This window comes from Aphelocoma coerulescens, chromosome 1 (genome assembly GCF_041296385.1).
Source record: "Aphelocoma coerulescens isolate FSJ_1873_10779 chromosome 1, UR_Acoe_1.0, whole genome shotgun sequence".
Taxonomy (NCBI): Eukaryota; Metazoa; Chordata; class Aves; order Passeriformes; family Corvidae; genus Aphelocoma; species Aphelocoma coerulescens.
In genome coordinates, this window is record NC_091013.1 from 109,828,489 (window position 1) to 109,847,983 (window position 19,495).

The 19,495-nt window shown below is 36.9% G+C and overlaps 1 long non-coding RNA gene across 14 annotated transcripts in view; it reads left to right on the forward strand.

Moving 5' to 3' along the window:
* Positions 1 to 19,495, forward strand: part of LOC138114683 (uncharacterized) — a 177,425-nt gene that overhangs the window by 100,562 nt on the left and 57,368 nt on the right. For 4 of the 14 annotated variants that reach the window (XR_011152717.1, XR_011152727.1, XR_011152720.1 and 1 more), the window contains one exon: positions 13,965 to 14,110. The exons of 4 other annotated variants lie outside the window; for them this stretch is intronic. This is a non-coding gene — a long non-coding RNA (uncharacterized lncRNA). Of the gene's footprint in view, positions 1 to 6,357; positions 7,812 to 9,064; positions 9,204 to 13,964; positions 14,111 to 14,294; positions 15,555 to 19,495 lie in introns of those variants that run through there. 6 more of the 14 variants (XR_011152721.1, XR_011152725.1, XR_011152718.1 and 3 more) reach the window with 5 other exon arrangements.

Sequence of the window (19,495 nt, forward strand, 5' to 3'; positions counted from 1 at the left end):
TTAATTTCTGGGCATAGGCAGCGATATGGGATACATATCATAACGTCACCCCAAGACAAGAGGCAAATGGTTTTGGTGGGAGGGATGCTTGATTATCCTGAGAAGTAACAACTGTAGAAAGAACTGTATAAACAGGTGCCAAATTAGCTCTTTTTGGGTAGGAAAGGTAGAGGTGAGAGATAATAGCATTATCATTCAGTCTGAAGCTGCTGTTCCTCTATTTCGAGCCAACACCTAGACAAAAGCTAGGTACGTGAGCTTTCCCTAAGAAAATTCTCTGAAAAATATGCATGTTGCATGTAAGTTCCATAAAGTGGACTGAATTTTACATTAGTTTAAGCATACAAGTGGTTGAAACTTTATTTTAATGAGGTTACATGAAATACTTAGTCGTGTTATCCTTTCATGGTAAGTGTGAAAGTAATTCCAACATCTGGATTTTGTGACTGATAATTTGGCATCCTCCTTTGTTTCCTCAGACTTGACAGAATCACAGGATGATTTGGGTTGGAAGAGACCTTATGGTTCATTTTGTTCCAAGCTCCCTGTCGTGGTCAGGGACACCTTCCACTAGACCAAGTTGCTCAGAGCCCCATCCAACCTGGCCTTGAACATTGCCAGGGATGAGGAGTCCACAAATTCTGGGAAACCTGTTCATAACAGTGTTGGATCGTTCCTACAGTCAGACAACTACCTGTTGCAGGAATAACACAGTATCAGTATCTATCTTTTGTTCCTTACTCTTTTTAGTCTTTTATTTTGTTCTTTATTCTTTGTGCTGCATGCATATAACACCTAAAATATTAGGGTCTATCATATCTAACTGGGAATTTTAGGGCCAGTGGGAATATTAAAATAGCAGCAATCCATCTTGTTGTCACTTCAGTTATGTGTTTGTGACAGTAGCTAAAACATTGAAATGGTAGAAGATTCCTGGCAATCATTGTCTCACCGAAGTCTGTTCCCAGAAAAATAGATTAATATAAAACTGTTTCTAGAGAATAGTTATCAACACTTCAATTTTAAATTGCATGAATTACAAGTGGGATTCAGCTTGGTTCTTTTTAGGATCTGGTATTATTGAGTAGCTTTGCTAACAGCTTGAGTAGTTGATTGGTATATATGGTTAAGCGAATAAATGGAAAAGCTACAGAGTGGCTGTACATGCTATAAAAGAGGATTGGGATTTAAAATAATCTTGGTAAAAATGATTAAAAGATCTGTAAAAGAATAGAATAAGATTCAGCTAATAAGAATGAACAGTGCACTGTATTTGTACTTTCTTTATACTTTCTCTCACTCTGACTGCTTCGTTTCAAGAGTCCCCTTGCATTTCCCTGGTCACTTTTTAACCTGGTTGATGGATCCCTTTCTCCTTAAGAGTATTGGTTGAGGGCAAGCATAGTTGGGGTGTTTAATTTCTCTTTAGTATTTTCATTCACTTTTTTATCTTAAATGCTGTTGCTGCCCAGGACGTTTTGCCAAGGGTGGGCAATGGGAGCACCTCCACAGGCAGTGCCACACGTGCAAAAATGTCAGATCCCTGTATGGAGGAGCAGTACTCATGTTTTATGAGAAATAGTTTCACTCTTCTGTTCAGTACTACTAAGCTGAAACATCCTTGTGCCAGATTTAGATTCTGCACCTGTGCAAGCCAGAAAACACACAGTCCCAGAATGGGCAGGGTGGAAGGAACCACAGTGGGTTATCAGGTCCCACCTCCCTGCTCAAGCAGGGTTATCCCAGAGCACATGGAACAGGATTGTATCCAGACACTTCTGGAATATCTCCAGTGAGGGACTCCACACCCTCTCTGGGTGATCTGTTCCAGTGCTCGGTCACTGCACAGTGAATTTCTTCCTCATGTTCAGGTGGAACTTCCTGGGCATCAGTTTCTGCCATTGCCTCTTGTGCCATTGTTGGGCACCACTGAGCAGAGCCTGGTCCATGCTCTGACCCCTCCCTGCAAGTGCTGACAGATGGGGACGAGATCTACTGAGAAATACCAGTTTAAAAAGCTGACCACAGGAAGTGCTGTAGCAAAAAGTCTTCTTTGATGTAGAGGGGTGACTGATAGGGAGTTTGTAACACTTGAAATATTCCTCCTCACTCCTCAATGGTTACAAGGGTGGAAGGAAATAACTGTTTTGTGGGATTTTTTTAGACTAAGCAAGGGGTAAGGAGTGTAGTAGGTTTGCAATGAACCCCAAAATATCCATATCAAACATGAGGAGCAGTTGGGGCTTCTTACCACCAGGTCAGCGAAAAGTTAGAGGTTGTTGAAGTGCCTCCAGTATAGGAGAATTTTAAGAAAAAGTTATGGTTGCATATTTCAGGAATAGGTTAGGCAGAGTTGCTCACTTCTTAAAGCAGCGAGACCAACCAGAATGTTCAGCTAGTTTTCAACCAGTGTTGTTCTTACCCTTTTATGGGCTTATGTTCTGGTTTAAATTAGAGATTAAAAGAATACGTTGGTTGTAGTCCTTTATATAGTGTAGTTAAAGTGTATAAAATCATAATTCATGCTGCATTATGGTCAATGAGGTTTTCCATTAGAAATATATATGTATATTTCATTTGTGCGTGTGCTTTTATAAAATTTTCCTTCTGTATTTCCATTATGAAGGACCACAAGCAGTAGCATGAGGAGTGGAAATATAATTCCCTCTTCTGTATTCACTAATATAGGGGAAAGTAATGTTTACCTAATGTTGTGCTAAAAATATTGAGCTGGCTTTATAAAAATCTTAAAACCAAGGTGGTTTTGGTTTGGACTAATAAAAATCCTTAAAGAAATGAAGCTGTGTAACAATGAACTGCTCAAGAAAGAGGAAGTTTTAATTTGAGAATGTTGAAATCTATGATTTGGTAGTGCCAAAAGAATGTGTTTTAAGAATGCTAAGTGGAAAGAGAAAATCCCTGCCTGCTTTTTCAGCTTTTGATACAAAGATTGAACTTCTTGTTCCAACCTACTGATTTTGGAGAGCAGCTAGTCCAACTATGATCTAGTTTTTCTGTTACCAACAGAAGTGTGTTTGACTGACAATATCATATTTTTTGGTGGGGGATTGGCTGCTGGATTTTGCTGGATTACGTTATGCCAGAGATGACACTGCTTGAGCACCTCATTTCCTAGTGTGACTCCTAATCAAAATGAATGGTTTGTGCATCCTTTATATGCATACTTTGACAGGATTATGCTGGAAGTATCCCAGTTCTATTTGCAAATAAACCAGTGGCTGATTCTTTAACTAGCTGTTAACATACTCCTTTAGCCAGCAGGTCTCCTCCTGAACTCTTTCAGTGTGTGGCAAAATCATATTGCCTAATTTATCCAGCTACTTTTATCGGGGCAAGTAATATCCATATCCTTGGGTCCAATCCCATACTTTTGTCAGGGTAGATTAATTTAATTTGTGCTATATTCTTATATGTCTTTGGCATGTGTTGCCTGTAATATCTTTTGTTTTTGTCATTCAGCCAGTTGTTTTTATTCAGTTGGTTGGTTTGTGATTTTCTGTTCTGTGTTATTGTTTGCCATGGATATTCTTTCCTTTTCCCAAACTCTTGAGTGGCTGCAGTGACACGATTGCATACATCTGTGTTTGGATTATGGAAAATTGGTGCACAGCTGAGGGTGAGAGTAAAGCCAGAGAAGTGCTAAGGAAGAGCATAATTTTTGTTAAAGAGAGAATTTTTAAAGATTTTTTTAATTGTCTATTTTACATTATAAGTATCAAGTCACTAAGATCAGAAGAATTGCCAAATAAGCATTAAAACTGTGGACAAAAGAATATCAGCCTTGTGGCACAGACTCAGCTCCTGATGGGCACAGGGTCATATGACAGGTGAACCTGTGGAATGATCAGATATGGCTTGGTTTGTTGTTATAGCTCCTTGGTGAGTGTCAGCAAGAGACCTTACTGCATGTCTTTTAAGTATGGAAATAGAACATATCATTTACTTTCCTTTGTCTGTTTGCTCATTGACTCCTTCAGAGAAATATATTTGGAAAGCATGACTTCCCTTTGCCAAAGGTACTTAGGCTCTTTCTTAATTATCATATCAATCTACATTATTTTATTTGGGGCATTCTTCATTCCTGGATCTTCCCTAAAGCTATTAAAAATTGCTACGTGTTTGCCATCAAAGCAATGTAAGTGATAGGTTCCTGATAGAGTTAGTAGCTTGGATATCTTATCCCCAAGTTTTTAAAGTACTTAGGCAAATAATGATTAGTCACTGTACAATCTGTCAGTTTATTCTACCAGAATTTGTACTGATATTTTAATTTCAAAGAGTTCCTCAAACACATTCTTAAAAAAAAAAAAAATTAGCACAGAAGCCGTCTGCTTGATAAATCCAAATATGAGAAAATGCTTCAGTTTTCTTACTGTGTTCTATTTCTCTGCTTGTTCTTCTGTTTTTCTTTTAAATATCATCATCTGTTTGCCCTCTGTAGCAATGCTGTTTTCCTGAGAAAAATGGTTACTAATTTTCATGTCTTCTTCAAATCACTTCTTAATCCCTTTGGGCTAGCCTGGTGTTTACATTTAAGCTGTCAACATTTATAATCCTCTCTATTGCTTGATTTAGGCATAACTTCACCTTCTACAAAATAGCCTTCTTACTTCCGAAAGCTTTCTTATGTGGCGTTTTAGAGAGAGCATCTCTTATCATCCCCATAAACCTTTTTGGACAGGTGGAATGCATTTCCATTGGGCCTCTGGTACAGTGTCTATGAATAAGCTCTTCTTTGTGTCTGAATATTTTCATCTTTTAGATGGCTTTTTATCTTTTGAAGACAGCTGAGGTTTTTGTACCTTGGGGTTTTTTTGGTGTTTTTTTTTTTTTTTTTTTTTTTTTTTTAATTTAAACACCATTATGGTTTCTTTTCTGCTTTTCTGTCTACCTGCTCCTGTAATCTGTGCATGAGTTTGGTATCAATAGGAATACACATGCAGTATCAGGCACAGAAATTAATCACAAATTTATAGTGGAGTTTGTTTCATATAAGCAATTTCCTTTAATTTCTCAGAACAAAAGTGCATATCAGGTTAGTGCTGAGAAATATCAGCAGGTCCAACATTACTCCTGCTATGAAATTCCTTTTCCTGGATTCCTGACTTGGAATTCAGCAGAATTCTTGCCACTCTTGTTTTGAGAGTGACCTTTTATGTGTCAAGAAGGAAAAAAAAAAAAAAAAAAAAAACAAAAAACACAAGATCCCAAAATGAAACTTTTATCTTCCTTGGATCTTTGGTGTTTTCCTTCACATTTACCTTTCAGTATACAAGAGAAGGTTTTGTTTCACATATTACTTTCCTGAAAAACTTCCTATACTCTGTTGTTTAAGATAGGAATCTTTTATCAGCTTTGGTAGAGTGTTTTGTTGAGCTTTTTGTTTGTTTTGTTTTCTTTTGGTATTTAATACACTTCTGATTCCTTTAAAAACAGTTATTTGTTTGAGTTCAAATTACTTTAAATGCTTGTTTGATTGGCTAATGATTTCAGTGTGTTCCATTGTTCCTACCATCACTCTTAGAAGTTTTATGAGTGTTTGGAAAGATCTTGCACAACAGGGAATGATCAAAACTCAAAGTCATGCCATAAGAAATAGCACAACATAGTAGAAATGTGCCAAATTGCCCAGAAGCAATTTGGACGGCTGGCAAACAGGGTCGCCTGCTGGTTTGTGAACAGCACAGGCAATTTGCCACTCAACTCTCCCTTATTTGCTTCAATAAATTGTAGGGTACTTAGTACCCTACGATCTGTTATCTATCTGTCTGTACTTCTCTGCCCTGTCAGTGTCTGACAGTGGCTCTGCTTTCATGTTGTTTGTGTCTTTCACTCTCAACTTGATGGAAAGCCTTTAAAAAAGAGGTGTGTGGCATTTGGGGGGCTGAGATCCAAGAGTTCATACATTATAGTGCATCTATGTAGCCTAATCTAAACAATATAGTTAAAAAGGAATAAAAAAAAAATTAAGCTAGAGCATCTAAGATATAGTTCAGTAACAGTAGATGAAAATAAACCAATAATAAGTTCTCATGATGCAACTATGAAGAGTATTCAAGTAATAATTGAACAATCAACAGTCCCAAAATAATGGTGTTATAAAATACGAATCACATCTTTAGAATGCAAAAGTATTTAACACTGCTGGTCAGTCATTCTCCTCACACTAGAATGGCAACATTTAAATATAAGAGCAACAGTTTGGGGATTTTGATTAAAGGAGAATAGAAGTTGTAAACATGCTGGGTAAGTAGGAGAAAGAAAGGGAAGAAATTATTAGCTCTTTTTTTTTTTTTCTTCTTTTCATGCTTTTCCCATTACTTCCCTTTTCTGTAGGTGTTGTCTGAGTTCAGCACAGACCCTGCATCATAAAAGGCTGACAGTGCTGCTTACACAGAGTCCTGAAAGGGAATGACATTCCTAGAGGAACAGATTATTGTGGCCAAGGATTTTGAAGTCAGAGCCTTTGTTTTCCTGTGAAGAGTGAAACAAATCTGTCCTTACAGTATTTAAATGTACTAATGTACAGTCTGTACAGAATTTTCAGTATTGGATTTTTAGTAGCTATTATTTATTTATGATTTGTTGTCTGTTAGGTGGTTGATATGGAGATTTATGATTTTTGTTTCTGCAACACTTTGAAGACATACAGTATATAACAGGAATATTTTGGCACGAATACACTAAAGCTGGTTTTAATATACAATTGATTGATAACAGATGTGAAATAAGTTAACATGATGGCATGCTTTACAATACATTGACTTGGTTGGGAATATTTTTTGTTGAGATATCTATAGACCTTGAGTGAAAGGGAGAGTTACCTTTTTTTTTTTCCTTAACCTACCACCCCCACTAAATGCTGCTGTGTTAGAAACAAGAAATTCTGTGAAAACAGCTGCTTGACTAGGAATCAGTTAGTGCCATTTGATGTCAAGTGAGCAACCAAGATGCTAAAAGCTTTCAGAACGTATATATGTTAACATAATAGTAAAAGCACCTAAAAATAGTAAAAAAAGATAGAAAAAGTTAAAAGCTACATCTGTTTCCTTTTAAAAAAGTTAATACATAAAGTATCATTTTATTCAAATAGAAATAGATACTAAGTACACACATCTATTGGAAAAGCACCAAAGAATGGCATTGCAACAGGAAAATAACTTATTGAAGTAAACTTAATTCCAATAGAGGGAGCTTGGGCTGTTACAAAATAGTATGTGATACAAGATGGAAAATAGCACGTCTTAAAATGAGGGGCTCTGCAGTGAAGAGGGAAGTTTGGAGGAGTGGGAAGGGGGATCTGGGTGTAACCCTGGGTTTGGATTGCTGCCAGCAGGGTAAGGGAGGAGATGTTCCTCCTCTTCTCAGCCCTGGTGAGGCACAATGGAGTGCTGGGTTCAGTGCTCGGCTCCCAGTACCAGAGACGGGGAGATACTGGAGTGAGCCCAGGGAAGGGGCACAAAGATGATTGCAGAACAGGAATGTCTCTCCCACAAGAGGAGGCTGAGAGACCTGGGACTGTTCAGCCTGGAGCAGAGAAGGCTAAATACACTCATGTTACCATAAAATCCATTATGACAAAAAAAATCGTCTTCCCTCTGCTTTCCCTAATTTTAGTGATACATAAAACTCAAGAAGACACTGTTGTCATATTGCTGAGTGGGTTTTTTTGTATTTGCTTTTAGATAACTGACACAAATCATTAGTGGGGAAAACTGCTGCAGGGTAATTAGAAAAATTTTTCTTTTTCAAATGCTGCTTCTGCTTCCTTTCACTTTTTCTGTGCGTAAGAGGCCATTGTCTCATTGCAGCCTCCCATCTCATTGCTGGGCTCTCCTAATGAAACTGGAATTTCTGCAGGAACCCAGGATAAGACTAACAAGAGATTCACAGTGCAATATGATTTCCAATTTCTAAGTTCTGGACACCTCTTCAAGGACTCTCTTGACAACTGCAAAGTTCTTTAAATAAATATTGACATGCCAGTCTGAAAAGTAATGAAGTCTCTTTTCTTCCTGCAATATGGAGCAGTAAAAGAGATGTGTGGATTTTTTTGGTTACTTTAATAGCTGGAATTGAAGCTAAAACAATGGGTAGTTTGGTTATACAAGGATTTTAAAATGCATTACTTTGCTATTATTAGCAACTTGGAATCTAGGTTTGCAATTATCTGGAACTGTAAATGATTTAAAATCAATATGTCTATAGTTTGAGTGATACGTGTTTAATATGGGGCCAGACACTTATTTATGATTTAACTTCTTTTTATTGGTCTCATAAATGTAGCTATTTAGAAGATATTTCCAGATGATCATAATTTTAATAGGACATAGATATTACTGAAAATTATAGATGGCAGCGGCCCAGTATTTCTTCTGTTTCTTGAATCTTATACCTGTGTATATGCTGCAAAAGACTTGAATGGATTCTACTGCAGGATCATTTCCAGCCTCCCCTGGAAAGCAAAACTGCTTTCATGGTTTTGATTAGAAATTAAATATAAGAACAGCATTGCAAATATATAAGTGTGCTTATTTACAAATGTTGGAGAATTGGTCTCAATACAGAAGGATACTCAAAAAGTTGGATTATTTTCTTCAAAACATTTGTGAAAATAATTTTCTTTAAAATATTTTTTGACCATTTTAAGTGTATCGTCTGAAATACAGATGTCCAGATGTTTTGAACCGTTTTTTAGCTTAACTGAAAATTTGGGTTTGCCCTGAAAAAATAGAACAGATGAGAAATTCCAGGCCATTCACTTTTAGTGTGCCTTGCTATGTCTTTTTATAGCATATTGTTTCAATTATAATGCTGGGCATACAGTTGAATTGATACTTACAAGGGATGTGCTTTTGCTTTGCAAGGAGAGGAAATATTGGATAATAATGTGATGATTTTCTCCATCGTTTTTAGCACCAAAAGGATGCAGTTGACAGTGTTAGGGTTTAGGTATATTAATGCCACTCAACATGTGTGACAAATACTTTGCATTGCAGTAGTTGCACAGTTCCTGATTTTGCATCTATTCTTTGAATTCCAGCAGAGCAGAGTGCTCTCCGACAAGTCTAACAGAAGTGTGCTCTGCTTCTGACAGAATGCCTTCTCACTATTGCTTCAGATGGTCACTCCTAGTGAGGCTCCTCAAATCTACATTTATTCTTCCTCAAGGAAATTAAACTTCAAATAAATGAAACTTCTTATCGTATTGTATTTCTCTGTGTGGTCTGATCTTTGTTGTCCTTGTCCAGAAACTTGTTTGTTTAAAGTGATGGAGAAACACAGACCTGGGAATAATTAATAAATAACCAATAGGAGAAGTTTTCATTGAGTTTACCCAATACATTTGAGGAATATCTTATTTTTGCAGGTATCTATCATAAATAAAAATTCTTTCAGCTTTTTTTGTGTTGATTTCAGGACTTCATCTTTACAGCTTGAATGATCTATTTATTGTAGAAAATAAAAGCATGGCCAGGGATGTATTGTTGGGGAAAGCAGAAGTATTTCTTTTTCCCTTTTTTTTTTTAATAGTAATTTAGAAATTATTGAAATATTCTTCCCAAGGGAATAAGTTTCCTTTTCTGTTTTTCATTTTTGGATGTGCATATGTTCTTAAGTTGGCAAAGGTATGCTGGGAGGAAGTGGTGGCTTTTCTATTTTTAAATGAAATTTAATTCTGAAAAGTACTTTGGTACTTACATTTTGCTGCTTATTTCTTGGTATAGGGATTTTCTGTGTATAATCAACATCACTATTTTTTTTTCTGTTTAAAAAAGGAAAAGTTCCCAAATTCTGTTATTCATCAAGGGATGTACTTTTAATAATTCTGATGTAATTCCATCAGATTTCTATATAAGGCCCATAAAATTAACAGGAATTGCACAGCTGTGAGCTCTAAATGCTTAAACTTCTAAATATTGCATTATTGTAAGTGTAATAGCCAAGTACACAAACCTAAAGTTATTATTCTCTCTCTGAAACTTTAAAAGGGAATTTTCCTTAAAAATTGGATGTGATCATTCACTTTCAATCCCCACTTGTAGTCTAGCCATTTAAGAGTAGAGTTCTACAGAAGCACATTAACTTTAGTAGCCAATATTGACTTCTAGAGGGAACAGCACCATGTGCAGTGGAGAGGGCCAGGGTGAGGGGAACTGGGTTGGAAGATTTGTGTCTCAAGAGACAGTCAGCACTTCTTTTGATCTTAGAGGCACATACCACATCTTTTCTATCCTACTGCATCAAAATTGCCTGATGGCAGCAGTGGGAAGTGTGTTGGCAGCAGCACTTTCCCCTAAAGATTGTCAAGGATGAGGAGAAAGTTTGTTTCAAAAAAAAAAAGGTGGGGGAGGGAACAGAAACAGAACTTTAAAGAAGGACCATTAGTTCTCACATTCTAGTCAAAACTCAGAGAACAGGATCAAACATTCAGCTATCTAGAATGAAGAAAAAGAATTAGTTTCTCTTCACGTGGTAGATTTGGTCTTCCTTCCTGAAGCTTTGCTGTTGCATTGGTGCAGCTACTTCTCATCATGGTAAAGGAGGTGTTGGGATTCCAGCAGTGGGCACTGACCCAGTTGGAGACACCACCACCATTCTACTCAACAGTAAGTGCATGAACTTTGATTTCAAATAATAAAGTAAGAAGGGTAAGATGAGGCATATTTTGGATTCAGACTGTTCACTTCTTGAAGTGTTGTAGGAATAGATTTTATGCACACCTCCTGAAAAGCAGATGGGCAATTTCAGTGCTAGCTTGAAACCAAGTTACCTGCTCACCCCAAATCAGCCTTGTAATTCTTTTGATGTTTCAGAATGGGACCACATCAATATTCAGTTCATAACTCTCCTAAGTGTATGGCTTTTTCATTAAATTGAATTTTCCTACTGAGGTACCATACAGTCCATTTCACTTTAGATTTCCTCTAAGTAGAGTGCACAGAATATGGCATGGGATGGTTTTATGAGCAGCACATTGAGAGCAATTAACACTGGAATTGAATCTACATCAGGATAACAACAGGCGATTGTACTATTTAACAACTGTTTAATGGTGTTAATGGCTACGTGTAGACCACAAGCCCAGCTGATTAGGATGCAGGCATGTAAATTAACAAAAGCCAAATGGATAATTTAGATAGATAGATAGATAGATACACACCACTGAAAAACTGCAAATTATTTTAGAATGCTCTAATTATCTAAGTTTTTTTGGAAGTGAAAACACTGGTAGAGTAAGGAAGGTCATTTTGCTGGAGGCTTTTTAAATTGGAAAAAATCAATTTGGTTAAAGTGTTTTTGGAAGTGGTGTTTACGTGCATTATGTTCCTAGTCTATGTCCTAGTTTTCTGAGTTGATAACTGTTATTTTGATGCGTTGTGCAGAACGTAACTGGACTTAACTTGGATACAGGATACAGGAACCTAGAGAACAAAAGTAGACAGTCAAATATCCAAATGCTTAATACTCAAATCCATTGAGTCCTGGAGTAGAAGCAGTTTGAAATTTGTGGTATTTTGGAAATGAAATACTCTGTGGGAAGTCTAACAAACTAAAAAAAAAAATTATTTTTTTTTTTAAGCTGACCTAGCTTAGAGTGAGTTGTATTTTCATTCTCATGGTAGAATTTAAAATCTATCTAAAACTTTTAAATATTTGTAGAGTGTTTCACTCTTCTAAAGACTGCAGTGAACACAATTTTAGGGATAGTACTCAAGTTTGCCTTGATTTCTACCTATTCTGTCAGCTGCTCCAATTTATTTAGCATTTACCTCAGCATTCAGAAAAGGCAAATCAATACTTTCCCCAAATTTCTTTCTAAATGGAACTTTTCTGAAAGCACTTTAATTTACTCTGTGGGAATAGGAAAAGTTGAACTGGCTGTTTGGACTCGAGCTGCATAGATGTGAGGGTGTGGTCCCAGTCCCTCAGCTGTTGCACTGAGGAAGAGATGCCAGTGGCTTTGGTGGGACTGGCCACATGCCTCTTGCCACTGGTCTGTGCTGTGTATGGGCTACTGCTGTCACCTCACTCCTGGGCTTCCTGTGTGCCCAGCACACTCTGCTCCAGTCCTGGTAATCCAAACTCTGCTTCTACAGTGGAGGGCTTTGTGTCATGGAAGCAGTGATAGATAGAGAAGAAAAAAATAAAGCTACTTTTATTACAGTAAGAGTGTCTGCTTGCAGATTTTCTTATTATGCTGACAGGTTTGAAGACATTCCTTTTGGAAATATAGTTGCAGTGTACTAATATATTAGGCTATTTAGCTTTTTTTCATACACACACACACATCCAATTTTGTGCTCCTGCTAAAAATCTTTGAGCAATTAGTTTTAGAATTTGGCCACAGGGATTTTGCTGAAATTGCCTGTTTCAGGCAGCCTTCTCAATAGTTAAGTATCCATTTAGTGTGGGCCAAATCCTAAAAGATCTTCAATTGCCTTTGAATGGCAAGTCCCTTAAGGTGCAAATGAATGGTGATGGGTTATCAGCCCAGATAGATGAGAAGAGAATAATGGAGGATGTGAATGATTAATTAAAAATATCACTTTTTATGTTATCTTGACACACACAGTAACCTGCTCAGTCTAGGCCTCACTCTCCATCTGTTAATTCCATGTTATTAAGGGTTTGATTCCTTGAGAAAACAGATGGCTATCAACTAAAACAGGTGTTCACATTGCACTTTTTAAAGTTTAAATGCTGAACAGGTATAACTTGGAAGTTTGCTTTGGTACAAAGGGAATTAGTGCTTTGAAAGATGTGTGAGTGGAGAATAATTTGTGGGGAGGAGGGTCAAGTGATTCACTAGGAGTACACCTACAATTAGCTATGGACCTTTGCTGTTACAGAACACAAGGAGAGATGACAGCAGAAATATTTAAAGGACCACAGCTTGTTCTGAACCCATGTCCTATATCTCTTGTTAAGAATATACACCACGAAAATGTGACCCAAATCCATTGCAGTAAGTGAAGGAGGAGGACTTAGAAATCTGCTGTTGTTCAGGGATTCTTCCAGAATTTTTTGGGTGGCTCAGTGCACTGCTGCCTTGTTAGAATATAAAAACATAGAACTAGATAGCCTCTGGATAAAATGAAATCTAATTCAAGTTTTTTAATTTGTTGTTCCAGTAAACAACTGTAAAAGTTTCTCAAATTCTGAAAAGCAAAAATGTTTGGTAAAATAAGGTGGATTATGTCTAATGTTTTCTGATTATAGAATGGCATAGCATTACCTGTGAAACTTAAGGTCTGCACTGTTTCCCTGCCTCTTTTTTTCATCCAGTTTTTGTTGATAACAGAACAAAAAAGTATGGTTAAATAATGTAGCAAGGTTGGGCTATTCTCATATGCATACAATTTTCTCTACACTTCTTATCAAAGATTCAAGCAGCCCCTACGGTAGTGTGAACCCATTGTGAAGGCCCTGTTATTTTTATGATCTGTATTTCAGCATATAAATTAGCATTCAATGAACAGGTAAATATTTTAAATTAGCTTATACCTATCAAATGGACAACATGAATTTCTATAAGGCAAATCTTTGCTTGTTTGTTAATTTACTGATTAGCAGGCAGATGCATCTGTATTCAAATTCCAAAATATATGGTAAATAGAACCCTGATTTACTCTTTTGTGTGGGCTCTGCCACCTTGTGACAGTCAGCAAGGGAAAAGGATCAGTGGGTTACAAAATCTGTCGCCTCTTTCTGCTCCTGTTGATGTGCTCTGAATGATTGAGAGGAGGGAGTAGTTGAACAAAACCTTGACTTTGCTTTCAGAAGCGCTTTCAGAGTAGAGGGTAACACTGCTCTCTACCTTCTGTGACCATCTGTATTTTCCCTTAAGAGTAGAGCACTGACAAGGATGTTATTTATCCATAAAAACATGAGGCAGAGCCATACAGCAAAGTGCTAAGGATTGCTTCTTTCTAATCTAGGTTTCCAGTCTGTAAGGATGGGATGATGTTGAGCTTATTGAGATGTGTTTCAGCTGTCAATGGAGCTGCAGTTGAGGCTGGTGGTGGCCTGAATATGCACACATTTATCCATCTACTGCATGAAGAACAAACAGTGGTTAGCCAAGGTACTAGTAAGCATGGAACAGAAGTTATTTACAATGTACTTATTTACAATGTGCTTACTCCCATAGAAAAGCTTTTTTACCTTATGTTTGAACATGTATAGCTAAGAGTAAAGAAATGTTCTTATTACTTAAAGAGCTATTGAACATTTGTAGGATTGATCTACTATTAACACTTCTTTTCTAGATATTAACATTATTATTAGACTTTAATCCACTCACTGGCTCATGAAGAGCATGGCAACATTAGCAGCTGGGTTTGCTGAAAGGTGCAGATTTGCTTTGTACCTGACCTTGGAGCCTTGCAGCCCTCAGCTGAGCACAGATGAGTGCATTCGAGGTGTGTTTCCTTCAGGTGGAAAAAGGGTAAAATGAGCGCTCTGAACAAGAACATTTTGCAGCTGGAGAACGCTTGAGTTCCAGAACAGATAAAAAGTGAACCTGTGATCAGGGTGTGATGGAGGAAACTGAAGCTCTCTCCTTTCCCCTTTACACCAAAACATAGACATACAGTAGAGGTGTTGACAGAATCATACTGTGAATTTGTCTCAGTTCTGAGAGGAGTGTGTAGGAAAGAAATATTGTATGGCATGTTTATATTATATTATAGCCAAAAAGCTCCTCCCCACTTAAAAAGCTACTTTAGTCTGTTGATGAGGCTGTACAGAAATGTATTAGAGCCAAAGGGGTCCTTAGAAAATTCTCTGTGCAATTTTACAGATTCTATAGTTTGCATATGGATTTCATTATCCTAGATATAGTTTTTGGGGATATGCTTGCTTTATTTCTTTTGCTTTAAGAAGTGGGATAAATGTGAATTTAGTATTGTAGATATTGCTATGTACTGAAAGTATAGAGCTGAAGGAAAACAGAGGGTTTGGGAATTACTATTGCTCTACTTGTTTTCCAAATGAGTTGTTTTCTTGTGAGCCACAACAATAGTTAGATACAAGGAGAAGCAAACATAGAAAATCTATTACCCCTCTACTCAACTGAACAATAGGATTAAGTGCACAGGAGAAAATGCCTTTCAGTTGTTGAGTGATGTAGCTGTTGTTTCCTATTAAGAACAAGAAGACTTCATCTAGGAGGCCAGTGCACTTTTTCATAGGTCAAAGGGAATTTCCCATAGCAGAATCAAAGCAAAATCCATTTTAAAAGGGCTTACAGAGTCATGCTAAGAAAAGCATTTGTTGATATGAACCAAGAATTTTTGTCTCAGTTGACCAGCAACAGGGAGCTGGCTAATTCTGTACATGCTGAGTCAAATTTCCAGCTAGTATAAATCAGGGCTTCCCTACTGACATTTGGTTCTCAAGGATGGGGTGTGCTCTGCTGGAAGGGCCCTCCTCCCTTCTGCTGATGTTTGCCGTGTTAATTGTGGCTTCAAATGAATTTAGACATGCTAATCTGCCAGAGTGCTCAAGGATGGGGAAGATGTTTTTTTTTTTTTTTATGTTTCTATAATTTTTTAGTGACAGAGCCGAACATATATTTATGCAGATTACTAAGCTTTTGATACAGTATTTTTATTGTTGCACTAGTGAGCACAACAGGGTGGGTGTTAGTAAGCTACTAACAGATGTTTTAGGGATGATTATTTCTTGAATAAAAAACTATAACATACAAGAGATAAGATTCTGTTTAGCTCTTGTGCCATCCAACAAGCATCGTGCTTATGCCGGCTGCCATTCCACATAATGCTGGGCACAGAACTACCTGAACCAGAAAAGCATTTCTGATTTCTGCCACCCACTGCTCTTCCTGCTCCCCCTCAGTGGATCTGGGGTGAGGAGGAAGTACCCAAGTGGGATATGGAGCTGGCTGAGCAGGCAGCTGGATCCCAGTCTCCTTTGGCACAGCTGGCACGAGCAGTGTGACCTCTGGCTGCTGCTCTTGCTGCTCTCTGCTTGCTTTCTCTCTTTTCCGGAATTTGTGTTTATTTGCATTCTTTCTCTCTCTTGTTCCCCCCCCCCCCCCCCCCCCCCCCCCTTAATTAGTAACCTCTGTGTTTTGCTTCAGTACTTGCTGATAATTGCAGAACAAATGAGCCAGAAATAAGTATTGATTTGCTTTTTTGCTGTTAAGGGGATTTATTAGGGATAGTCCTGAAATGAATACAAGATAAAAATTTGAAGGAGTGGGGCTGAATCTAGTCCTTGGCATAATGTTGTCACTCTGCATGCAAATGGAAGTGTTTTGGATGACTCAAGGCCATGTTTCTGCAACACAGTGACAGGAAAGTGAGGAGAAGATGAAGTTAGAAGAGAAGAAATTGAAAGCAACCCTAAAGCCAGTTCAGTGCCCTAAACAACCTCTGTGCTTCACTCATGCTAATAGAAATATGGTGTGAAATTTAACTATATCCCATTTTACTCTCATCTAAAATATTTTTTACAATTTAGCACTGTGATCACCCTTTGATGTTACTGAGCGGAGTCTATGTGTAAGTATGTACAAGAATTCTCTGCTCTAAAAATTAGAGATGGTCTGTAATTAGCATAATTTGTTTGACAGCTTCACAGTATGCCTGTCTTAAAATATATTGATGATTTTAATTTTTTTTTTTTTTATGTTTAATATTCATTCTGTTCCACTTAGGTTACATGCTAAATCTACAGAAAGGAAGGTGCCTTTACATTAGACATTTTCCTGTTATGTGTTGGGGTAAATTCCTTGCACTACTAAGTAAAACCTGGCATTGTGGGGGGAAGGGGCCACTTACCTTCCCCCCTTTCCTCAAAAGCAGGGAAATGGCTGACACAAAAACTGCAGTTGAATCAAGGCAGTGTAAACACAAAAATGTTCTTGTTAATTTATTTGAGTGCATCAGTGAAATAAATGATCATTTTCTTTTTAACATTAGTAGTATTAGGACTAAACTTGTTGGAATAATCCCATGTATATTACCAAATGTATTGTTTCTACAGTGAAGTTGTCTTATGAGTCCTTGACTAATGTTTTGCTCTTTTTTCTTTTTTTTTTTTTTAATAATAAAATAAAACAGGGATTTAGCTCAGATTTAAAGATAATGAATTGCCTTAAATAAATTGCCTTTATGCTAGGGGAAGTGGTGGGTTGGGGCTCCAACTATAAAAATGTAATATAGGTCAATTAATATGAGATTTTTTTTTCCCCTACTGGACTTATGATTCATTCTTAAAGTAGAATTTAGGAAGAAAAGAGTATCATTTTTATTTCATATGTTCCGCTTTCAGTTAGTATAACAAGCCAGTTCATATTTTTTATTTCCTCTATCTTTAGGAAGCTAAGTAATTGTTTGCATTTCAACTTCACTATATTTAATTAACTTGATAAAACATTTTGTGAAAACTTCAGAATGAAATAATTAGAAATATTTATTACATTATTTTGTGTTATTTCAAGCTTTAATACCTCTCTAGATTATGGTAAATAGAATATGGAAATCATACCCAAGGTTCATAGAATGAGTCAAGGACTAAGGATAATAGCAAAATTAAGAAAGTATTGTTCTCAGAGCTGTAGCACTTCAGCAGATATTGGAATATTTATGAGGGTAAAAGATATGTCAATTTAAAAAAAAATAATTTAAATAGCAATTTTTGTCTGTAGCTTATTATATGATATTTAAAGATTGGTCATTATAAAGTTAAATTTTATTTCTAAACTTTCATGGTACCCTTAGGAAGGGCAGAAAAATTCAAAGATGATCTAAAGGCTCTGTGTTTGAAACTTAAAGTGATTCTGAAATGCAGTGCCTAACAGGTGATTCACATTTTTAGAAAAGCAGTGGGAAGGTATCCCTTCTAAATGCTGAAGTGACGAGCATTCTTCTACAGCGGAAGGAACCTCCAGTTTTTCTAAGCTGCGGAAATAGCAAATCCTGGGCCCTGCAGACAGATCTGTATCGTTATGCACATGCAGAAAGTCACAAATTGCTTGTTAGTGACTCCATTGTCTCAAAAGCTGGCAGAAGATAGGATGGGATAATATAGTTTTGCGAAGATGGGAACAGGTATTTAATTTCAGACATAGTGGCTAGTGCCCTGAAAGCCACTGGGACTGTTCTGTGCTTAAACGTAAGCCATGAAGTAACTACATAGATATGAAAAGGCCTAACATTGCAAGGCACATAATATGATAAATCATCTCCAAATGTAAAGAAGTTTGTGTTCTCTTTAAATAATTTGCTTGAGTCCTGGTGAAATTATACATTCATTTTTTTTTTTTTTAAAACATAAAAAGTTGGTGTCAAATTTTGTTTAAGTCTATCAAGATGTGATACAGGATGCCTGATGGTTTCTTATTCTTTAGTGGAAAATACTGCAAAATGAGTGATGAGTCAAATTAGGCAGTTGACAGCTGCTCTTCTTTTACAAGCACTCTTGTCTTTAGACCTGTCAATAAAAATAAAATTGCCTTTGGTAACTCATGGTGTGGAAGAAATGCAAATGTTATGATGACATAGCTGCTAAAGCAAGATTTGAGAATTTTTCTGAAAGTACAGATCTAGGAAATACCTGCAGTGCAGTTGGAAAAGTTGTGTTATGCCAAATCCCATGATCTGTTAAAAAGTTCTGACCCCAATGTTAGCTCAAAAAACACATTCACTCCCTCAGAAATACAGTTAATTGAATAGTCAATTTTTCTCCATATCAAGTTTGCATATGGAAAATCAGTCTTTGATAGCAAAACTGATTTTTGATAAGAGCATCCCCAGTTGTAGGCCCTGTGTTTTGGCTGGGGCCCAGGGCATTAGTGACAGAATGGAGCTGAATTAGCACTGTCTCATCCTAACCCAGTAGTGCAGCCCAGGAAACCTGTCCATAAAGCTTTTGTGTCCTGCTAAACTAATTTGCCCTGCTAATCATTTGCCAGGATGCCATGGCAGAGTGATTCCAAGAGGTATTGATTTTAAATCATGACATTTTGTGAGGGAAAGAAGCAAAGGAACTACAAAGCAAGAAAGATAGTAAAATTATGCCACTAGTAAGTAACTAGGAGCTTTTAGAAGTAGTAAATATTTAAATAAATTCAGGTTACAATATGTTTAAAATCACCCAAAGAAACCCCAACTCGTTGTGTTATTTAGACAAGCGGTCCCTTGGTTTTAACATAATTAGTTAATAAAACAACAACAACAATGAGATGTCTGACTAAACAAAACAAAGTCAGCCACAATTGTTTCTAATTTCCTGAGAGAATAAAACATCTAGTTTAGTCCTCTGTGTTACTAAATACATATTTTTTTGAAGATAAAACAAATATTCCCTGTCTAAACTTAAAACACTTGGCAAGATAAGTGACAAAAACATGACACTACAAGAACTGATGCCTATCCATCATAATTCCTCCTTAGCCAACTGGCAACACATGGAAGAAGTCATGATAATGTATGTATATTTT